The following is a 24,969-nucleotide window of genomic DNA, read 5'->3' on the forward strand; positions in this document are numbered from 1 at the left end:
TCCTTGGATTATTTCAATAATATACGAAGTGCCTTTTTTAATGCTTAGAATGCAGTTACAAAATAATCTCAATCTAATACTTCAAAATTTTTAGATTCTAATTGCCTTTCAAATATATCTTTTGGTTATTTGTTATTTGGTGTTTTCAACTGATAGTTCAAAGGCTTTAACACCTATGACATCAAATGAAGATCTCAGGAGGTTTCCTCAAGAAGATTGGTAAAATAAAGGAGAAGGAAGGGCTAAGTCCCACAGGGAAACCACCATTAGATAGTTACTTCATTAGCTCACACTGCAAAGAACCACCTTTCAAACATGGATGTGAGTAACTGCTGGAAGCAACAGGACAAAAAAACTAAAGGATTCAAATTGTTGAAAACAGAAAAGAACCTTAATTTGCTCTTTTCTCAAGTATTCCTCCAACTGAGAAAGATAGGGTGACTCAAAATGGCCCTATTCCATTTTCTTTGTCCCTAAATCTGCTTTGCCCCAGTTAGGCTTCATTTAAAAATAAGGTCAGGAAATAAAATAGTACTTTCCTTTGCAGAAGCAATATTTTTTAAAAACATCTCATACCAGTATTTAGCTCCTAAATATATTTCTCTAAATTTTTCAATAATCATCTCCTCTCTTGCCTCTATTCCTCACATCAGTTAACTTTTCCTCTTTTCCTTCTCATAGTCTTTGGTGGCTTTTTTATCAGGCAGCTGAAATGTATCCCCTGATGTCAGTTATTTCCTACATCACTGGGTTTATAATTTTATCTTTGCTTCTCTAGCTGACTATTTTCCCAATTCTCCATTAAGCTACACACCCACATCAGGCATGGGCTTCTTTCCATTATGCACTTACAGTTACTTTGAGTCACCAGAATTACCCTCCTAAGAGCACACTAACTCTTCCCAAAATGATTTAATTGCTTCTGATGCAATCTTTGGGCCTCTTCCTATCCTCATCAACATAAAAACTAAATCTGTTGTTGTTTCAGAAAGTAAACCACACTGAGCATGCTGTACCACCAGGAGATGAGATGTAGAACAGTAACTGGATGATAAAGACATTATCATCAAGCTCAAAAATACAATTAAATCACATCGAAGATTATCAGGAACACTACTCTGTTCTCGTTCATCTCAGCACACCATAAAAAATAGGTCCATGCTTTATGAGAAAAGAGCCCTTGCATTTTGATCTATGTTAAAAGAGATAGACTGCTCAGGCTGATAGGACATAGGTTATTGGAATTACATTCTAAATTAACATAAATTGCCATGCCAACTCCCTATGGTAGAATCCAAGAAATTGTTTTTTTAGAAAATTAAATTTCAATACAGTAGAGAACAATAATCCTTTTTTTTTTTTTTTTTTTTTTTTTTAAGAGACGGAGTCTCACTCTGTCACCCAGACTGGAGAGCAGTGCCGTGATCTTGGCTCACTGCAACCTCTGCCTCGTGGGTTCAAGCGATTCTACTGCCTCAGTCTCCCAAGTAGCTGGGACTATAGGTGCATGCCACCACGCCCGGCTAATTTTTTGTATTTTAGTAGAGATGGTGTTTCACCATGTTGGCCAAGCTGGTCTCAAACTCCTGAGCTCAGACAATCCACCCACCTGGGCCTCCCAAAGTGCTAGGATTACAGGCGTGAGCCACCACACCCAACAATAATCCAATTTTTGTAATTTATCCTTTAAGTCTAAAAGAAAGAGAATTAGAGGTCTTCATGGAAATAGTGTATATTCTCCAGAAAATAAACAAAAAGACCACAATGGAAATCTTTTGAAAAGAATAACTTACAAGATGATAGCAAAGTATTTCTCATGAAGTCTCTGCTATTTAACTATATCTCACCTTTACTGTGATCACTCTGCCCTTCTGCATTTGAATTATGTTTCTTGGACTTGGTACAAGTGCTAGAGAGACTTACTGAGTTCAGATATTCAATGTGTTCCCCCACATGACTAAGCTTCCTTTGCAGTGAAATCGAGGCCACGTGACTTGGTTTGATGAATGGGCTGAGAGCTCAAGTGTCACTTCTGAGCTAAGTCAGTCAGAAGCTGATATGCTTCCTCCATCCCTCTCTTCCTATGCTGCTGCAACCTAAAAGGCCACGGGGCAAGAGCTCAGCATCACAAGATTCAGCTCCCTGAGTCACCTCGTGGAGAAAAGCCTCTGCCAACCCACAGGCTATATATGAGTTAGAAATAAATTTCTGTTGATTAAGTTACTGAGATTTGGGGCTTTAATCAGTTGCAGTTAGCATTAATTACCCTAAATAATACAATGCATAATCATAAAACATTAGGGCAGTAAGGAACCTGAAAGATCGCCTGTGCCAGTGTGTTTCAAACTTTAGATTGTGTTTTTCAAAGGAAGATTTTCATCAGGTGAAATTTAAAAAAAAAAAAAATTGGAGATAAAAGTGAAGCTGCTTTCTTAGTCATGGTGGGGGATCTGCTAAAGCTCCAGCCTTGTCTCTGCCCCCTGCCTTATCTCCACCTTCAGGTACCAAATAGTCTCCAATGTCCACAATTGCATAGGTACACACAGTAAAGCCACTTGCAGGACATGGCTTGAAAGGTACGAATCTAGGTCAACTCCCTCAGTTTGTGGAAGTTCGAGGGGCTTACATGTCTTACCTAGGTAGGTTCTTTTTCACACATAAAAAGCAAATACAGGGCATTTTTTTTTCTGTGGGGGGTGTGTGTGTGTGTGAGTGTGTGTGTGTGTGTGTGTGTGTGTGAGAATTTTGACAACCCACATCAGAAGATGGAAGTTTGAATCTACCAGACAGTGAAGTTTTTGAGAGAAAGTGTGGCAACAATGGCTTGTCATACTGGAAATCAGTTTGGTATTATTTTCAAGAGCTGAACAATCACATAGCTCCTATGATCCAGAAATTCCATTCTTAGAAATATATCCCCAAGAGACTCCCTTGCACATGTATAGCAAGACTTATGTTCAAGACTATTTTTAGCAGCACTGTTCACCACAGAAAGAACCTATTGTGAACAGTGTTTTTCCTTGGGAGACTTGATGACTACGATGTGATATATTTTACTGAAAGTTAAATTGAATAAACTAGCAACATGCAAAATATGATGAATCTTAGCAAAGTACTATAAAAAATTAAATCCCAAAAGATTACATATAGCATAGTATCCTTTTCCATAAACACCAAATAAAGCAAGTATGTGCATACATGTGTGTGTACATGTACACAGGTAATATACATAATACTTATACAAGCAATGAAAAATATTTCACATATATACAAGCAATGAATATATATTTCACAAATAGAAAGAAAAACACTTTAATGATAAACACAAGAGTTGGGATGATACTGGCCTGGATGAAGTGGGGGAGCAAAATCACACGAAGGGCATACATATGGCCTAATGTCAGTCATTAGTTCCAAGATCTCGGCTTCTACTTTAGATTCTGGGTTCATGAGTACTCATTATTTTAGCAGATATATGTGGACCAACAGTGAGCATGTGATCTGAACCTAGAATTGTAACTGAATTCTAACTGTAACTGAATTGTAATTGAATTCTAAGCCTGAGGTCTAATGAAAAAAAAAACATAATCTTTAAAAACCCAAATAAATTTTAGGACAAAAAAAATGAAGGAAAAATTTGTTTTATTTTCCTTCAATAAGTACACCATCTACACACTTAGCTATGTTTGGTTGGGATATTGAAGAGAAATCCAGCCATTATCTGCTACCATAGGTAGCTTTTGGAAAGATAGACAAAGAACTATTCTAGGAGAACTAAGACTGCAAATGGTAAATGATGCCTAATTTAAGAATAACAGTGGACTACCACAACCTAAAGATGAGAAAAGTATATATGACACACTCAATTATGGCTGTTAAAATATACATATACAATACATATACTCACATACTCCTCACCCAAGGAGGAAGATAAAATGGAACCAGAATGGTTTAAAGTATGCAGCCTTCAAATGCTTCTCACTGATCACTGCATAGCCTCAAAACTAGCATAGCAAACTTTCACTGACTACTTTTCTCCCCCAACCAGCTGAGTAATCTTCAGCAAATCATCCAGCCAATTTTCATACTCAGTTTCCTCATCAGCTGTGAGCATTAGGAAACAAATAAAAGTATTAGTACAGAGTCTGAGAATTAATTGCCTTTCGGAAAATGTTGACTGAATTTCAATCTCAAAGTACATAGTAAGGAAAAGAAGATTTTTGTGATGTATCTTCAGTGATGTTTTAAGCAAGCTACATTGTGCATTAGATTTAACCCCTTTAAAAAATGAATAGTTTAGCCTCACTCCTATGTCCTTTCTTAAACCTGTTCATTCAGAAACAGCAAAAGCACACGTATACACATTGGTAGTCTAAATGTATAGTTTCTAAATGAATACTAATGTATAGTTCTAAACTATACAAATAGGTTTCTGATGTATAAACTATATAATAGGCTTTCCATTTATGAATCAATGTTCATTTATAGAATATCTGAGCTTTCAGAATTATTATTTTGTTTTATTTGACACTGTTATAATTAAGGTGATGAATTTCATCATTTTAACGCTAAAGTTCCATTAAAACATTTACTAAAATTAGGGAATTTTTAAACCATGGAAACTTAATTGCATTAATTGTCCTTTCTCACCCTCAAATGTTTCATAATGAAACTAAATAATGGATGCAATAATGAAGCAAAGGACAAGTTGGATTTGCATATTTTATAAACATGCTCAGGAGAGTGACTGTGCTACTTTGCTTCAAATGCAAGTTAGGTTAATCATGTGTTTATGAAAGAGAAAGCACAATTTCCTCAGGCCACGGAGGTGCTCAGAGAGGTGACTTTGAATTGATGTCCTCCTAGATGTCTTCCTTTGCTCTCATGTGGGAGAAGATGAGAAAATAAAGCTTTCCAAAGAATATTCATGTTCACAGAGAGGATAACTGTGAAACTGTTAAAGCAGTTTCCCATAGCCCCCAAAACAGGACATAAATATTTTTAATTTACTGAGAGCTAAAGGAGATAGATACAGAAAATCCTCTCTGAACTCTAACTCATAAAACATATTGAACCTGCTTACCCAAATGAAGTGTGTCTTCAAAAGGAGTGAAGGAGGCCACTCCCTTTGATCAGGTTTTGCTCCCTAAGTCAGTTCCAGGGAGGCCCACAACTCACTAGGTTGGCAGCCATCCTGCTCTGCTCCCTACATGTTTCTGCAAGAGTAAGCAGAATCCTGTCCCTAGCCACTCTGCCTCACTCCCCTCTTCTCCACTCCCCATCTCCCATTTACACACATATACCTGAGAATGTAGATCCTCAACAACCGTGAAGGAAGTAGCACAGTGTATTTTTGGAACAGTGTTCTTCCAAAAAATGTCTTATTGGGTGAAGGATCTATGAATAAAGAAATACCCCAATGCATTTGGAATATGTTTTGCTGGATATACTGCATTAGTTCAATATAACAGGGATAAAAAGGCCCTTGAGAACAAAGAAAAATGGCACATGAGCAAAGAAAAATATACTACATGAAATCCTAACAGAATCTTAAAATTAAGAGGAAACTATGCATGTCTCAGTCCAATCTGCATCTGAGAAGAAAAATTTACCATCGCACATGTGGACAAAGAGCAAGACCAAGGTCAGTCGTCTCCGTTTATTGGAAATTCTGATCTTACATTGTTTGAGGATGAGAGACAGAAAAAAATACATGCGACTTATGAAAAATATTGTCAAATAAGGTTAAGATTCAGAAGATAAATGATATGTCTGAAAATAATCTAGAGTAGGATTCAGAAGAAATCTTCCAGGAACAGTTTGATATCCTCAATAAAGTTCAAACAATATGGTTGCTATGAAATTAAAGGAGACTGTTATAATAACTAGATGAGGAAAAAATCAAATGAATGATATAAGGATGAACTGCTAACCAAAAAAAACGAAGAGAAAAAGCTAAAGCCAAGTTAAAATTCATGTTGAAGGCAATAGCAAGAAGTGTTGATTCTAAGGAACAGTAAATGAGTGAAGTATATATAAAAGAAAAGCTCAAGTGTCATCTCAGAACTCAAAAGAATGGGACAAAACTAAAATAATGCAAAAGAAGATGAGTGATGCAGAGGATGGGGAACAGAGAAGAAAAATGGAAACAAACAAGTAGTTTTCTTAAAGATAAGAAGAATTAGAACAAAAGCAATCAAAGATAAAGCACACTCAATATTTTTGGAGCAAATTGCGAAGTCTCATTGTGTTCTCATTGTGGTTAATCTTCATTGATTAAAGTATTTCCATTGGTAAATTTTTGAACTATAACAATGGAGAAAATTCTGATTTTTTTTTTTTCACTGTAAGAATAAAAGTGCAAAACAATTTTGTATATATCTGTTCAGGAAAAAGAAATTGGGTTCCCACAAAAGACCAAAACTAAGTTGGCTTCAGACTTTTTTCACCATATTATAAAACAGAGTCAAAGGAGAAACATGTAAATGATCAGGAGACAGTGTTATTGTCCTATTGAAAAACAAAAAACAAAAGCTGTTTTTTTGGGTTTTTTTTTTTTGGTGAATCAAGGCAAAATACATCCTTAGATATATATAAGTGATCAGAATATGTTATTCGAATGTTAATATACATGAAGAGGTATCCAATTGACCAAGATGAAAATATAATCAAGTATGCAAAGTTGCTTATCACTTTAATAAAAGGACTGTTGCAAGCAGTAAAAGCAGTTTTAAAATCCAAGAGACTAAATTATTTTTGTATCTGTTAAAACAAGAAACAATATTAAAAAATTACCTCTGAAAATCATTAAGCATTATTTCTTTCAAAACCACCCTCCTGCTTCTATGATTGGCACCACTAATCAATCACGGACCTCTTTACTGCTAAGCTCTTAGGAAAACCCAGAATTCTGAGTAGAGTGTTCCATGCCATCATTATCAATAAATTGAGATTGGACTTTGAGACAAAACTTTTTGACACCACGAAGGTAAAGAACAAGACTTTTTAAGCTAGAGAAGACAATTCAATGGGGATTATTTATTTAAAAGTTTAACAAATGAGATCATCAAAAGATAACAATAGGAAAGATTTGGAAAAACTTTTGGTTAAGCCTGATACATTGCGAAGTACTTGTTATCGTGAACACGGGTATGTGTTCTCATAAGTATGTAAAAAGACCTGCGTGTAAAGAGGAAGTTATGAGGCTGGAGTACATGTGGACAGACTGGAAGGCAATATGCAAATCTTAAAATATTACCGATGGTTACCAGTGACTATTTTATTTTTATTTTTTAATGTTATTTTTATAATTTAGAAAGGTAGAGAAAAAAATACTATGTGATTTAAGATGTACCATTAATTTTTATACATTTTATAACACTAATTTAGAATTAAATTTAACGTTATAAATTGTGGAGTAAATAGAACTCATGACGTGTTCTCATCCTGTTTCTATTTCAGATAAGACCATTAATCCTCTATTCAATGAAGCCTCTTACCTGAATAATTTACTCTGTAGAGGACTACGTGCTCGCGAACAGGGCATTCCCGATAAGTTCTGCTCTTGCAAACGAAGCAGGGCATTCCTTCCCTGCAAACAGGGAGGACAAAGGAGCCAGCTGCTAACAGCAGACTCTAGGGGCTTGTTTATGTGTAAACATCTTGAAAATCCAGAAAGTCAGGGAAAGGTCAGAAAAACAACAATGTGTCTTGTGACTTGGCAACATTCCACAAACGACTGTATAAAATAAAGCAGCGTGTGCCATTCGAGGCAGCCGCCATGTTTATCTTGTCTTGTGTTGTCTTGTGTGTTCATTCCTTTGTTTAGGAGACATGCGGACCCCAACATACTCCTATGTGCTACATTCTATTTCAGCTCAAAACAATAAAAGTAAAGCCAAGTCACAGATTCTCAGGCCCACACACTGGGATAGGGACACTGGGATTCCCATAATTTTTGCAATATTAGTTAATCTTGAGAATATCAATACTGGTCTCAAAAGTGAAAAAAAAGAAATCAGTAGATTAAAAGCATATTTTTAAAATGAATTCAACAATTTGAATTCATTTAAACTGATTTTTGCCAAGTCAGATGCTAATAACCTCCAATCCAATTATCCCACAGATCTCTCTACCTGTAACAGCCTAATGCCAAGTAGAAGGTTTTAACAGAAAAAAACAAGGCATTTTATGGGAAGATAGAAATTGAAGAAGAGGACAGAAGTAATTAAGTCATCTAGTGATGGACATGGTTTTGGAGGATTTACCTTTCCTAATTACATAAAATTCAGCCACCCATCACAGCCTAAATTTTCCCTTAATTGGTTGTCACAGTTTTCATACTGTCATTGGCAAACTTAATTTACACTTGGGTTAGAAACATCTTAGAAGTAAAAGATAAATAAATGTGGCCATGGTGACCACTATTAGCATAAATGATCATAATATCATCTACCATCATGTAAACACACTTAAAATCAAAGATCAAAACTTTCCCAGGCAACTTTAAAATAACAATATCACTACCCCATGGGTCTATCATTGTCAATATCTCAGAAATGAAGAATACTGCTTATCCTTTATAATCTAATACTTATCCTTAATGTAACTTATCCTTTATAATCCTGTGCTATAAATAAATACATTTAAAGGAAAAAATTAATTATTAATATATCTCAAAAGAAATAATACAATCTCTTAGTTATAGGTCAACCTCCTTAACTTCTATTGTGTGTTTGAGCCATTTTCCACCTTTAGGTCTATTTGTTTGAACAATTTGGAGTATTTATCTAATAGACCTGGCATTCAACCCAAGCAAAAAAAAAGAAAGGTTTCTGTTACGTGTGTTCCAGCTGTACAACGCATCTAGTGCAGGCTTAAGTCCATTTCTATGGTTTGTTTCTCTTTCAGCCTCTCCTTCCATACTCTTGTTTCTGGCTCTAAACTGGAGATTTATTTCTCTTTGTCCCATTTTCACCACACTGCCATGTTTTCAAAAGTCCAGTTGCTTGTCTTTCTTATTAGTACCACAACAGTAATTAGACTCTTCCCAAAAATTAAACCTGAACAAAATAAGGTTACTTTTGTTTTCTTTAAAAAATTGTATGTAAATTTTAATATGTATTTGAAATATACATCTATAATACACATATATTTTAAATACATATTAATATTTACATCTAATTTTTAAAATTAAAGCAAGTATATATGAACCTGGTACTCTGATATGTCCTATATCAAATAATCACAAATAGAATCTTTTAAGGAAAAACTTTTAGAATTTTCAAACATTTGAAAGAATTTCAGGAACTTACGTATGAAAAACAAGAGCATACAAGATAGTTAATGTAAAGATAAAAGTAAGAGTCTTTTAGGAATAAGGAGAAAATAACCAGGCCAGGGGACATATAATTCTTGTATCTGAATACTAAGTTAAAAATTGAGAGGTCCTAGATAATAAAAGCAAAAAAGAAAATGTTAAAAAAAAATAGCAGAGACCTTACTAGATAATAAAAGAGAACAAGCTGGTAATTCAGGAGTTAGAAACATTTTCCAGAAATTAAAATCCAGAAAAAATCATTATCATATAGCTCTCTATGAAACTGAGCACTGAGTAATAGAATGGAAACTATCTTTGCCTAAAGTTCTGAAAAAGAATCAAATTTGTTTTAATTTTTAGTACAATCATAAATTTTATACCTTTACTGTTTCCATCCTTTAATTTAACCTAATTAATTAAATAATGCAATTGTTTAAATAAGCAAATTAAGTTAATTTCTCTTTGAACTATTTTACTGTTACATTCAGAAACAATCTAATGTTTTTTAAATAGTAGAGCCATTAGATAATATGCTATGAAAGTAATAATTTTTGCTATAATTGTCTTTTATTTTTGAAAGCAAAACGCTTGTAAAGAGAAAAGATAAATGACAAATTTTATGTGTAAAAGAAAAACATGATACAAACCTTCAATCATAAGAATCCAAAAGTCACTGTTAAAGAATCATGTATGTGATTGACAACACTCTGAACTTTCTCAACTTCTAATAAAATTATGAAGAAGTCATAATCTGAAAATCATGAACACATAATTTCCAAGTAAGGGGCTGAGTGAGAAAGCTCAACTTATATACCGGAAATGGAGAAACATAAAGGAAATTAGTGTAACTGCAATTTCAGGCACAATTTTAGTCTGTGTTTCAATAAAAATTTTCCAACTTTTCCCAATTACTGATGTTACTGCATTTTTCCCAAAAGCAGGCTACATCATAATAAAACTCTATTTTATTTCAAAAAATTAGATAGATGGTTTAAAGTTACATATTTTAAGCTGTCTGCTTTTAAAATTTGTTTGGTTGACAATATTTTAAAATTTGAAATGCAGTTGTGAAACTTAGTTTCCTTTTATAATTTTCATAAATGTAATATTCAAGACTTTCTTTTCTACTCTACATACTGTTATATAAATCGATTGTTTATTTCATGTAACAGAACCTCAAAAGTAAATGAGATGTTCTTCACTTTTGAAACTTATATTAAAAAGGGAGTCTATATTTTATACTAATTTTTCAGTTGAAAGAGAATTTGATTCTAATAATTAAAATGACATCTCAAGACTGAAATTTTATTGTTCCTTAACACCTGAACACCAAATCACTTAAGTGAAAATCTATGTCATTGTTTTTCTTCATTCCCCAAATTATAAGCGTTCATCAATGGGGATTCATTTAAAGCTTGGAACTTCATTGTCATCATCTCCTTCTTTCATCATCATCATCATCATCATCATCATCATCATCATTGTTTGGCACACAGTAGGCACTCAAATGTTTACTGAATGAAGGAATGAATCAACATGTATTCACCTACTATGTTTCAACAACTATGCATCATATGTTCTCTTCATGTTTACCTTACATGTATGTTTCATGTTTACTCTTCACTGCAACGTTGCTATTTAGGAATTATAATCCTTCTTTACAGGTGAGGAAAGGGTACCTGGGCTTAATTCAGAAACAATATCACACAGCTAAGAGTGAAATAACTAAGTTTCATACTTTTTTTCTGATTTCAAATTTTATTACTTTTCCACTAAGCCTGCTACGAAAAGTATTAAGGTACTTATGGTAATTACTCAATTCAATTAAAAATTCTGTCAAGTGCAAGGCACAATGATGGTGCTCTGGAGGACAGAAAAATGAACAGACATCAGCTCTTTCCTCAAGGAATTTATAATCTACTGAGAAAACAAGTTGTGTAGGAAACTAATGATGTTTTTAAGGTGGAAGCCAGAATGGGGTAAGAGTAAGAGTACAACAGTACTGGGTACTGTAGGGCATGAGTAAAGGAGAAAGTCACTTCTTTAAGCAAGCGGATCTAGGAATGCTTTATGAGTAAAAAGGAAATGGAAGTAGGTGTTGAAGAGTAAATACAACTTGACAGGTTATATTTTTAGTAGCAAGAACAGCAAAAACACAAGTAAGTAGGTAGGAAGACACTGACACTCACTCATTCCTTCATTCTTTCATTTGCTTATTAACTGCTATAAATATCGGGCATAGAGCAAGTTGGTCAATGTACCTAAGAGTGTACATTCTAGAGGTGAACAAAGTAAGATACTAGAAAAACATAAATGATCAAAACTTTTCAGACAGTAATAAGAATTATGAGTGAATTAAAACAAAACAGTCTTTTGGACTGAGTGGTCAAGAAAATAAACAGCTTAATCAAAAGACACAGAAGTATTTTGTTATTTAATTCACTATATGAAAGAAATCAAAGAGTAGTCCTCAAAAATTCGGTACTCATTTATTATTTGACCCACCAATATTTCTTTTCTTTTCTTTTACTTTTCTTTCTTCTTTTATTTTTTTTTTATTTTTTTTATTTTATTTTATTTTTTTTTTGAGACAGAGTCCTGCTCCGTCACCCAGGCTGGAGTACAGTGGCACAATCTCAGCTCACTGCAAGGCCCGCCTGCCCGGTTCAAGCGATTCTCCTACCTCAGCCTCCTGAGTAGCTGGGACTACAGGCGCCCGCCACCACGCCCGGCAAATTTTTTGTATTTTTAGTAGAGACGGGATTTCACCGTGTTAGCTAGGATGGTCTCGATCTCCTGACCTTGTGAACTACCCGCCTCGGCCTCCCAAAATGCTGAGATTACATGCGTGAGCCACTGTGCCCGGCCAATATTTCTTTACATGATAGTTGCTTAATAACTTTCATTATTAACAATAGTGACAACAATAAAATTGGCATATTCAGAATAAATACAGCTACTATAAAACATTATGCACCTATTTTAAAAAATGAATTAGATCTCTCTTTTTATGACTTCAAGTGATGGTTATGACACATTATTAAAATAAATGGCAAGTTGCAAAATCATATGCATAATATGATAGCATTGAGGAAAAGCAACTTAATTATATCAAGTGTTGTGAAGATATAGGAAATAAACACTTTAAAAAAATTGTTAGAATATAAATTGATATACATTACTGCAGAGAATTTGCCAGTATCTATCAATGCTAAAAATGCTCATATAATATGATTCAATATTGAAAAAGGAGTCTATGTGCTCTGCATTTTAAGAACATTTAATCTAAGGATTCCTTTAGGTTAAAACATATAGTTTTTAAATTAAATGTAATTTGTATACTAACCTACTGAAGAAAACAGGAATGCTTTCTCTTCTTTTGACCTGCTATTACTCACTCTACTCTTCCTCTAACCCCTGACTCACTATTTCTTCTGGTGAGATCTTTGGGGATTTTAGTCCCAGGTAGTGCTTTGTTTTCAATAAACCACAATTGTATGAATTTCACTACATGCTTTATTGATTTATTTGCTCACTAATCTACATCCCTCTTCAATTCATTTTGTTTTGCCGAAAGACAAGCTTTAAATATTCATTTTACAGAATACGTGGATGATTATCTTTCTGAGTTTTGGCATGTTTGTTCAGTCTTACTCTATATTCATACTTAAATGCTAATGTAACTGGCTATAAGGATTTAGGTTCAAAATCAATTCCCTCAAAATCTGAAATTCTGTCCCACTTAGAATCTCTTTTTGGTAAGTCTTACAAAAATTTGATTTTCATTTCTTTTTTTTCCTCTGTACATAACTTGGATTTTTTTCTGTATCCTTGGTGTTCTCAAAATTTGCCTTTTTATGCTTAGACTAATTCATTCATTTGATAAATATTTATTGAGCACCTACTATGTATCAAGCACTGCTCTGTGTGCTACAGATATATCATTGAACACAACAAACAAATATATGTGTCTTTTGTTACTTAATCCACTCGTGACTTGTAATTGGTGTCATATTTCACTCTGAAAATATTTTGTAAATAACTGCTGTGATTATTTCTTCTATTCCACCTTTTTCTGTTCTATGTGCTTACAATGCTTAGAAAACAGATACTCTGCACAGTCTTGATGCTTCTTCTATATAATATAAATTTTCTGTCATTTTTAATATCTGTCTTATTATCCATAGTGGAGAAACCTTTGACTTGCTACTCATCAGTTGTGTCTATTTTTGGATTTAAGCAAATTAATTAGATCTTTAAATTAATTAATGAGATCTTCACATTTCTACCACCATATTTAAATTACAAAGTTACCTACATTCTTAACATAATGCCTTACTTTTTATAGATACTATATCCTTTCTTCAATATCAGTTAAAGCTTTTAAAATACTTTGTATTTAGTCAAATAACCTTTTCAGGTATAAAGTCTTCTATTTGTTGAATTTGATGACTCTTCCTTATAGGGATAGATTTTCTCAGGCAATTCTTGCTTGTCTGGTCGTCTTTGTGTTCTTGCATCACTGTTTTACTATCTAGAATTAGAAAGTTTTACTATCTAGAATCTACAAGAAACTCAAAAAATTGAATAAGCAAAAAACAAATAACCCCATCAAAAAATGGGCAAAAGACATGAACAGACACCCTAGATGTCACAGCATTCTAAGGAGCTAACTCATCAAGCTTCAAAGCCTACACTCTTCACTTTATCTTGGTGGCAAGTTGTGACAGCCCATGGCTCAGCACAGTTGGAGAAGAAAAGGGAGGCTGACTGGTTTTCAGGCTCGTTCAGAAAATAATTACACTACTACTGAGCCCAATGTTCCAGAAACCTCACCTGCCTTGAAATCATTGACTTTGAGCTTGGAGCTCCCCAGGGATCACTCCCACACCTCTGGTGGGATTCTGCTTTCTTTTGTGCTGTGCTTTTTCTATAGTGTTCTTCTGCATGAAGCAAATCCATGTTCTTTTCCCTAATTATTCCTGTCATGAATTATTTTTCATTACATAATTAAGACTTAGAATCTAAAAAAATATTTAAACTATCTTAAAAGACTTGTGGAAAATACATGCATATGTTTAGTTATCAACCTTTATTCAACTACTTTCTTTTCACACTCCATTAATTCAGCAAGAAAAAAATATTTTCTAAAAAATGGTTACTTTTATCTAAAATATAGAAAACCAAAAGTATTGAACATATCCCTGATGAAATAATAATAGAGAAGGCAAGCAAAACAAGTAAGTTTTATTTTGCTTTTCCCCATATTCATTGTTAAGCTACTGCCTCTTAGATTCAAATCCATTTTTTCCTTATTTTACCTTTTGGGCTGGAACTCAAAACCACAGTTCTGTGATGAGCTGAATTACTACTAGGTTCTACCAAAAGGGGGCACCAGAGAGAGAGATATTAAAATGCTAGAAGAGAGAGAAAGAATACTTTCCTTTTAGGCTGTTTCCTGTTCCTGTTTTGTTTCCTATTCTCAGCATCACTGAACACTGTTTCACCCTGGCAGTAGCTAGTTGTTCCAACAGTACAACTGATTCTAGTTTGCATTTTTTTCAACAACCATAGAAGTAACATTGTTCTGCCCCCTTCACAGACCCCAGGTGCTGCCAAATGGGGCCCCCTCCTTCAAAGGTTTGGGTCCTAGCCCCACACAGCCCTTTTGTTGCATTCCTGAGGCAGCATCACAACTCAGCAACACCCCTTCCGCAGAAGTTTGTCTTAGCTCATTGAGTCCTTCATCCAAGCTTCTAAACTTTAAAAACCAACCCTAGCCTCTTCCTTTTATTCCCCAGCCTTACAGATAGATGCTCTGTGAAAAATGTAGTGTTGTCTTTTTTCAGGTTGTCAATTCCTGGCTGACAATTCTTTGTATTAAATTCTCTTGTTAGGCCGGGTGTGGTGGCTCATGCCTGTAATCCCAGCACTTTGGGAGGCCGAGGCGGGCGGATCACGAGGTCAGGAGATTGAGACCATCCTGGCTAACACGGTGAAACCCTGTCTCTATTTAAAAAAAAAAATACAAAAAAATTAGCCGGGCGTGGTGGCGGGTGCCTGTAGTCCCAGCTACTGGAGAGGCTGAGGCAGGAGAATGGTGTGAACCCGGGAGGCGGAGATTGCAGTGAGCCAAGATAGCACCACTGCACTCCAGCCTGGATGACAGAGTGAGACTCCATATCAAAAAAAAAAAAAAAAAAATTCTCTTGTTAAAACAATTGCTGTGATTTCTATCGCCTAACTGGACTCTGAAAAATACTCTTCCCTGTCTATTTTGGCTGTCTTTGCATTCCCAAGGAGGCTCCTGTCTTAATGTCAAAACCATTAATTTTATTAAATGTGAAAATGATCACCATCTGTTATTTATATATTTTACTGAAATGTTTTAAAATATGGCTAAAGAAAAACAGACATGGTTCTCCTTCTTGCTCATAATTTCAAAGCAGTTCAAGATGACTTTGAAAGGGAAAATAAGCATGTCCAAAAGATTTTTCTCCAAACAAGTTTTTCTGAAGCTGCAAAGAATCAGGATCCCCACTGTATGTCTTTGGAAATCTTTTCATTCCAGTAGACTAATTAATTGTGGGTTACTTTTCCATGCAGACCTTTAGTGTCAAACAATGGATGCTATCAATTGACATATATTTGTGTCCAGGTATTGATATTTCTTTAACTCTTGACCTAAATTATGTATCTTCTTTTAAACATGTAGTGCAAGCACGCAAAATAATATGTATTAGGTTTACATTTTGTCTTGCAGAAAATCAATGAATGCTACTGACTGTTAGTAGTCAGAAAGATGGACAGCATGAAAGCAGATGAGACCTCAGTAGAGATTATGAGAGATGGCACTCATCTGCTGCCCTCAGATTAAGCATTTATATCCAAACACATACATTCTATGGCGCTCACTCACATCAAGTAGTCACACCACCAGTTTCAATAATCAAAAACTCCAGATGAAAAGGTAACACAACATACACAGAACCTGGACTTCTTAAACAGCTGACTTATTAGGAAGTACCAAGTGAATGCCTATTTAGAGACCAAGACCACCTTTCACCAAAAGTCTGACTTTTAACATTAATGTCTCATTCAGCTTCTTTTTTTATCACTGTCTTATGGTAAAAACAAACATGGGATATGATTCCCTGGGCTGGAGTTGTGCCAAATCCACAGCTTAATTGAGGAAGAATTGACATTCCCATCCGATAATATAATACAGTTCACAAATTTTCAAATCAACTTATTTGCACACTGAGATAGATGAAAAATGCAGTTTGCCATTCTTGAGCACTGTCATTCACATATCAATCCCCTAATGACTTCATGGTCTCAGAATCAAATGTAGCCCTAAAGTATTTTGGGGAAGGCCCTCAAATACTTAGTTTAATTTTTTGATACCCATTGCCTGTCCATGTAACCCTTCTGGTATGGTAGTTCTAGGCAACAGTCATATCAAAAAAATATTTTTGAGGTTGCCTTTGGTACAATGTGCCTAACGATACCATGCAAATATTGTTTACTAGGGTCTTATAGCTTCCTGCTGAGAGGACCCCGCCTAGGTTCTTAGATTTTCTCTGGTCTCCCTCATTTACTCCCCTTTTTACTCCTTGCTTAATTTTTTGAAAGGAACTACAGGAGACCTTGCAAACTATTTTTGCATTCTGCTTTGGATATACTTTCACCAAAGCATTAAATGTTTATCTGGCTACTAGACAATGAGGCATATAAATAAAAGAAAAATAAATCTCAAACATATTATCCAGCCATGCACTTTAACTATTGTTTTAACCTCAACTTCTTGGTGAAGTAGTAAGGTGTATTTCGTCATCCTCAGTTTCAATGAGAAAACAGGGTCGAAAGAAGCTATAGTATTTTGTTGCAGAGCAAAGATTAATTAAAAGTAGAGCTAAAACTACAGCATATTTTCTGATACTTAATCTCACCAAAATGCTATCTCACATCAAAAACTATTCTTAAAATTCAAATGAAAATATATTTATTCACTGAAGAAATATTTTTTGTGTGCCTATTATGTTTTATTAATGTAGTGGTGGTCGGCTAGTGAGAGAAATAGGCAGGTAATACATAAAAAAGAATGAATCACTAAACTGAAAATAGTTTAACCATAGGCAGAGAGTTTAGTTGAAACATTCAACTGACCTAACTCTTGTTTTCAGTAAAATCACTGATTTATATTAGAACTAAATGTACATATTTTACTACTATTTTTACTCACTGCTATTGCTTATATCCCATTCCATTCCTTAGATTCATTTTTCCTCTTGCTGGAGTTCATCCTTTTGTAGTTCTCTCAGCAAGAATCTGTAAGAGGTAAATTATATTAGTCTTTGTTCAAAATTTGTTTCATTCTCTCTTTTAAATAATAGCTTTGTATTGTATAATCTGAGGTTAAGTTTTTTCCTCAGCACTTAAAAATTGTATTCTGTTACCTCTTAGCATATATTGTCAGTAATAAAAACATCTACTGTCAGCTTAATCATTGCTACTTTGTAGAAAATCTTTAAAACAATTCCTAGTTAGATTCTATCACTTTGCACCTAGGGCCTATCCATGTGCACTTGTGTAATTCTTGCCCTGTACAAAGGAATACAGCTAAGCAAGTAAGTGGGGATTGAAAACCAGGCCATGAGACACTCACTCAAGTTATGAGATTAAAGAACAGCATCTGACAGAGAGCACTATTTTCTATTTCACATAAACGTGTCATATAGGGTAGTGGTGATATTATAATGCATACAGTGTTGAATTTATTTTTACTAGCATATTTATTACTTGGGTCACTGTATGAGACTTTGTCTTCCTTCAATTCAGAAGAAATTCTCATTAATTCTTCAAATCTTGTCTCTTTTCCATTGTTACATTTCTTATTTGAACATATATCAGGAATATGTTGGAACTTCTCGATCTATCTTCTGATCTGGGTCTTTAACGTGACTTTCACTTTTTTTTTTTTTTTTTTTTTGAGATGGAGTCTAGCTCTGTCGGCCAGGCTAGAGTGTAGTGGCACAATTTGGGCTGACTGCAACCTCTGCCTCCTGGGTTCAAGCAATTCTCCTGCCTCAGCCTCCCAAATAAGCTCTCAGTGTTTTGCTCTGTGTCTTTCTATTTATTATCTCTTTAGCTATGTTCACTTGTTAATTTTAAAATGACCATAATTTTCAATGCCAGGATTTCTAATTGGCTCCTTTTCTGCTAATCCTGCTGTTGAGTCTCATTTGTCTGTTGGTACTTCATAATTCCTTTTTCTTTTTTAAAAACATTTTTGTATCCCTTTTAGAATCTTAAAAATACTTATTTTACAAATCTTTTTTGAAAGACTGCTTTAGTATTTGTATTTCTTTGGATAATTTACTTGATTATTGAGTTTATTGGCCCTATTTCATAAAATTTGGCTTTCATCTTCTTGGGTTAGATTTTTTCCACTCTCCTGCCCATTACCATGGTAAAGTAGCATTTAGATACTTTAAATATATATTTTTAAATATTTTTTCCAGCATTGCTATCTTGAAGTTTTGAGGGAGTTGTTTATTAATGTATCAATTGGCAATACCATTTTAATTAGAAGTTTCAAATACACATTTCTAATGTATTATTTGTTAAGCCAAGAAGTGGTCCTAAGATATGTTACAGGTTTGGCTTGCAACATTAGCTTTCAGAACTTTGTTTTACAAGACCAGTTTTTCTAATTATACAGTCCAAAGAGTAGCAAACTGTGACCTGTAGGCCTAATCCAACCTGCTACCTGTTTTTTTCTTAAGGTCTATGAACTAAAAATTGTTTTTACATTTTTTAACAATTGCTTAAGAAATACAGAATAATATGCAACAAAGACAATTTTTGACCCACGAAGCCTAAAATTTTTACTGTTTGGCCCTCACAGAGAAAGTATGCTGATGCTTAACATACAGTTTATCTACAGATGCTACCCCAATTATTTTTATTTTCTGATTATTTTTGATAGACTTTAAAGATTAATTTTAGATTTGCAGTAAAACTGATAGGAAGGTGACAGGGACGGAGCAGAGAAATTCTAGGCAGAAAAGGGCAGATCCCTGGCAAAACCCCACCCTCAAGCCAAAAAGCCTGCAACCACAGCCCAAAGTGAGTATTTATATCCCTGTTTTCCTGCTTGAATGTTACCTCTTCCTAAAGCACTTATGGCCCCTCCCTGCCCCATCCTGTGCCTATATAAACCCCAGACTCAGCTGGTAGATGAGATTACAGCTGGACGTTGGAGAGAAGCAGTTTGACTTCAGAGGGACAGCTTGACAGTTTAACTTTGAAGAAGAATCTGGCCAGAGACAGGTGGACTTCAGAGGAAGATTACCTATCCACCCTGTAACCTTTTCAGCTCCCCTTCCTGCTGAGAGCCACTTTCATTGACAATAAAATCCCCTGTATTTACCATCCTTCAATTTGTTTGCGCGACCTCATTTTTCCTGGATACCAGACAAGAGCTTGGGAGCCACGAGTGCAAATACAAAAGGCTGTCACACTGGCCCTTTGTTCTTGCTGGTGGATGGCAGCCACCTCACACAAAAAGGCAAAGGGCCTACTAAGCTTTTAACACATAAGCCATCCATGGATGGCAGAGCTAAAATAGCACTGTAACACATGCCCTCTGGGGCTTCAAGAGTCACAGGCACCTCCACCTGGATGCTGCTGCAGGGCCTGCAAAGAGTTCACTCCTGCAACAGCGCCTAAAAGCAGCTGACTGAATCCCATACTCACTTACCTACTTGCTCCCTCCCCCAAGGGGTTGAGCGTGGTGAGCCAAGTAAATGGAGTTTGTTCCTGCCAGTTCCCAAAAGCACTTGCTCTGGTTCCTGCACTTGTTTGCACACATGCTCCTTCCCATGAGGAGTTGAGAGTGGTAGGCTGAGTGAACAAGACACCCTGTCACAAGTCCCATGAAGGTGTCAGGGAAATATCCTGTTTCAAAGGTACTGAGACATCCCATGTACACCTAGCCCCACATGTGCATAGCCTCCCCGATTTCAACATCCCACACATGAGTGGTATATTCATTACAATTGATAAGCCTACACTGACACATCATTATCACCCAAAGTCCATAGTTTACATTAGTATTTACTCTTGGTATGTACATTTTATGGGTGGGAACAAATGTATAATGACATATACCCACCATTAAACAGAGTAATTTCACTGCCCTGAAAATCCCCTGTGCTCTAACTATTCATCTGTCTCTCGTGCCAACCCTGAAAATCACTGACCTTTTTGCTGTCTGCATAGTTTTGTCTTTTCCATAACGTCACATAGCTAGAATCATACAGTATGTAGCCTTTGAAGATTGGATTCTTCAATTTAGTAATATGCATTTTAAGTTTTCTCCACCTTCTTTCATGGCTTGATAGCTCATTTCTTTGTAGTAGTGAATAATATTCCATTGTCTGGATATACCATAGTTTATTTACTCATTCACCTGCTGAAGGATATCTTTGTTGCTTCCAAGTTTTGACAATTATGAATAAAGCTGCTATAAACATCCATATGCGGGTTTTTGTGTGAACAGAAGTTTTTGATTCCCTTGGGTAAATATCAAGAAGCACAAGTACTATATAATATAGGAAGACTATGTTTAGTTTTGTAAGAAGCCAGTAAACTGTCTTCCAAAGCAGCTGTACTGTTTTGTATTCCCACTAGCAATGAATAAGAGATCCTATTGCTCCATATCCTTGTCAGCATTTGGTACTGTCAGCATTCTGGATTTTAACGATTTCAGTACTTGTGTAGTGGTATGTCATTGTTGCTTTAATTTGCATTTCCCTTATGATACATGATATGAAGAATCTTTTTAAATGCTTATTTGCCATCTGTATCTTCACTGGTGAAGTATCTGTTCAGATCTTTTGCCCATTTTTAAAAATTTGGTCATTTTCTTATTGTTGAGTTTTAAGTTCTTTGTATGTTTTGGATAACAGGCCTTTATCAGATGTGTCTTTTACAAATGTTTTTTCCAGTCTGTGACTTCTCTTTGTCTTCTTTTGACAATGTCATTTTCAGAGCAGAAATTTTTAATTTTAATGAAGTCCAGCTTATCAATTCTTTCTTTCATGGATCATGCCTTTAGTGTTGTATCTAAAAAGCCATCACCACACCCAAGGTCATAAAAGATTTGTCCTATGTCATCTCCTATAAGTTTTATACTTTTGTGTTAACATTTAGATGGGTGATTCATTTTAAGTTAATTTAGGTAAACCATATAAAGTCTGTGTCTAGATTCCTTTTTTTGTATGTGAATGTCCAGTTGTTACAGCACCATTTGTTGAAAGACTATCTTTACTCCATTTTATTGTCTTTCCTCCTTGACTATATTTGCTTAGTTGACTGTATTTATGTGGGTTTTTTTTCCCCCTGGACTTTCTAGTATGTTCCATTGAAGTATTTGTCTACTTTCTGCAAATACTGGATTATCTTGATTACTGTAGATTTAAAGTCTTGAAGTTAGGAGTGTCAGTCTTCCAACTTTGTTTTTCTTCGATATTGTGTTGGCTGTTGTGGATCTTTTGACTCTTTCATATAAACTTTAGAATTAGTTTGTTGATATCCACAAAATAACTTAGTAGGATTTTAATTGGGATTGCATTAGATCTCTGGATCAAATTGAATGATATATTGATGATATTGAGTTTTCCCATTCACGAACATGGAATATCTCTCCATTTATTCAGTTATTTGATTTCTTTCATCAAAGCTTTGTAGCTTTCCTCATACAAGTCTTATACATATTCTGATAAATTTATACCTAATTATTTTTTTTGATGCTAATGTAAATGGTACTGCATTTTAATTTTCACGTTCCACATGTTAATTGCTGATATATAGGAAAGCAATTGACTTTTGTGTATTTACCTTGTATCCTGCAACCTTGCTGTAATTGCTTATTAGTCCCAGGAAGGCTTTTAAAAATTTTTTCTACATAGATAATCATGTCACCTGTGAACAAAGACAGTATTGTTTCTGTCTTCTCAATATCTATACTTTTTACTTCTTTTCTTATTGCATTAGCTAGAACATCCAGTGCAACAATGAAAAGAAGTGGTAAGATGGGACATTCTTGCCTTGTTTCTGATCTTAGTGGGGAAGCTTTGAATATGGTGGTAGCTGGGGGTTTTTGTATATATTCTCTATCAAATTTAGGAAGTTCCTCTCTATTACCAGTTTGCTGAGAGTGTTTATAATAAATGAGTAATGGATTTTATCAAATGATTTTTCTCTATCTATTGATAATTTCTAATGATTTTACTTAAAACAATCTTGAGTGAAGCTCATAAATTTACCTTTACATAAGAACTTCGGATTCACATGGTCCAATGACAACATTGTAAGATGCCTCCTAATGTTCATGGGTATACATAATGGTTTCAGAGATTACACTTTTGAGACCTACCAACCTACATTTTCCAGAAGTGTTAATAACTGATTCAAATCAATTGAGCATCCATAGCTGTCACTGATTGCAAAGCCATATGTTAATGTCAATTATCTTCTATGTTAGTCCAATGTAAATAACACACATATGTTTCTCAGACAAAAAAAAAATGAGGAAATAATTTCCTTTGTTTTTCATTGTTTCCCATGTTATTGAAATTCCAAACTGTTTTCATTTCTAATGTTGGACTGATGAGAGAAACAGAAAATCACTGATTTTAAAAAGTGAGTTATTAAATTAAAAACCTTTGGAAACCATAGAGAAGAGAATTTCAGTTGAAGTAAATTTACCAGATGAAAGCTAACATTCTTTTACATAAAATACATTGAGTTCTATATTATAATGTTTTAAGAAACCAAATACTCAGTTGTCCCTGAGGATTGTTTGGGTAACTGGCTAGTTCATTAAAATGCTTTAAATTCAATGTGGTAGAGACTTAGGATGTATTTATCTCTTAGTCTTTTCCCAGGTACTAAAAACTGCTGACACATTTTGGTCCAGACAGAAAATTTATATCTACTTTCTAACATAAATGTGCAAAAGGAGCTTCAAAAATTATTTACAGAATTATTTTCCAAATAATGTGGAGGTTACAGGTGATGTTCATTGAGTTAAAAGAAAACAATTGATTATTGCCATCTTGTCTCTTCCTAGAGGCAGGTGTCCAGGGACTAATCAATGCAGAAACACACAGTGAAAATTTAGATGTGCAGAGAGAGTGACTCAAGGAGAGAATGCAAAATATGTGTCCGACTTGTAACATAATTTTATGCCTTGGGTTCTACCATGATTTATTCATTTAACTGTAGCAAGGAGACAACTGTTTTTCAAAGCCTGGAGACAAGCATGATCCCTTCCTGCCTTAGAGTGTTAGTCCACAAACAAGCTCAAAGGGTCTGTGTCACTGAGTATAAGGAATATGTTTCACAATGAAGAAAAGTAACTCTCCTTTGTTATTCTTTATCTAGCTACTGGTTTCTTACTCCCAGCTTACTATAAAGCAAATTTTCTGCTTTAAATTCATCCTTTAGAAATTTTCTTATTATTCACTGTGGCATAAAAGATAAAAGTGATTATGGCTTCTATCCTGAGCCTTGGATCCTGGTTACAGCTGACAAGCCTATATTCTAGTAGGAATAAAATCTTAAATGATTGCTATCTTGCTGGTTTCCTATATAATACAAACACAAACTGTGAACCAAGTCCTTTTGACAAATGAAAATATTTCATTAAGTCTATTCAAGTTATATTCTTGGCAAAGCAGAACATTCCTGTCACCAAGTCAGTACACTCCTCCTCCCTCCTAATCCCATGGTTATGTGGAGGTGACAAGTAAACAATTCCTCTGATCTTGGTTCCAAATAAATAATACCAGACCATATTACTCATTTGGAACCAATGATATTACCTGTTTCTTGTTACCAAAACCACATAAGTATAACCTAAAAGTTACTCATTGATGGCTTTACTGAATTACTCCTTTCGATTAACACTGAGGTTGCTTTTAAAATTTTCCCTCAGGGAAAGTTGTTTTTTGTTGTTTGTTTTATTAAGGTATTGGATGACTGAAAGGCACTTGGGTTGTAGTTCCATCTTGGCCAAATTGTAACTATTGATTATGGTCCCATTAATCCATTTTCATTATTTCATTCTTTGAAAGAAGGTGTCTGAGTCATATGAGGAACCCAAAAGAACACACCAATGTACACAGGAAGAAACCTCAGGAATTCTGGGGAGTCGTCCACCTCTTCTTCAAGCACCAGTGCTACTAGAATCTACCCTTACCTTTGTTAACTTTTTCCTCCTTAATCAATTTTCAATACTTAGTTATTTCCTCAGAGGCTTTGAAATGCCCATGCTTTAGTTGAGTGTTTGCCTAGTACCAAGAATGTAATAATCAATCTGGCTAGAGCAGAATTTGGCTTCATTACCAGGCGTTCATTATTTCTGCTTTTTTAAAAATAAAAAAATTATCATGTAAGTCATGGGTGGACAAACTATAGCCCACAGGCCAAATCAAGCCCATAATCTACATGTATAAACAAAGTTTTATTGGAATGTAACCATGCTCATTCTCTATACATTGTCTATGGCTATCTTCATGCTACAATGACAGATCTGAGTAATTTCAACAGACTGTATGGCATACAAAGCTTAAAATATT

The 24,969-nt window shown here is 34.7% G+C and overlaps 1 protein-coding gene across 1 annotated transcript in view; it reads right to left on the reverse strand.

The window, feature by feature from the left end:
• The window catches only part of KCNN2 (potassium calcium-activated channel subfamily N member 2), a 427,681-nt gene that overhangs the window by 255,213 nt on the left and 147,499 nt on the right, over positions 1 to 24,969 (reverse strand). The window contains exon 2 of the mRNA XM_050793051.1: positions 17,565 to 17,650. The gene's annotated coding sequence lies outside the window, so the exon portion shown is untranslated. The remainder of the gene's footprint in view (positions 1 to 17,564; positions 17,651 to 24,969) is intronic.

This window comes from Macaca thibetana, chromosome 6 (assembly GCF_024542745.1).
Source record: "Macaca thibetana thibetana isolate TM-01 chromosome 6, ASM2454274v1, whole genome shotgun sequence".
Taxonomy (NCBI): domain Eukaryota; kingdom Metazoa; phylum Chordata; class Mammalia; order Primates; family Cercopithecidae; genus Macaca; species Macaca thibetana.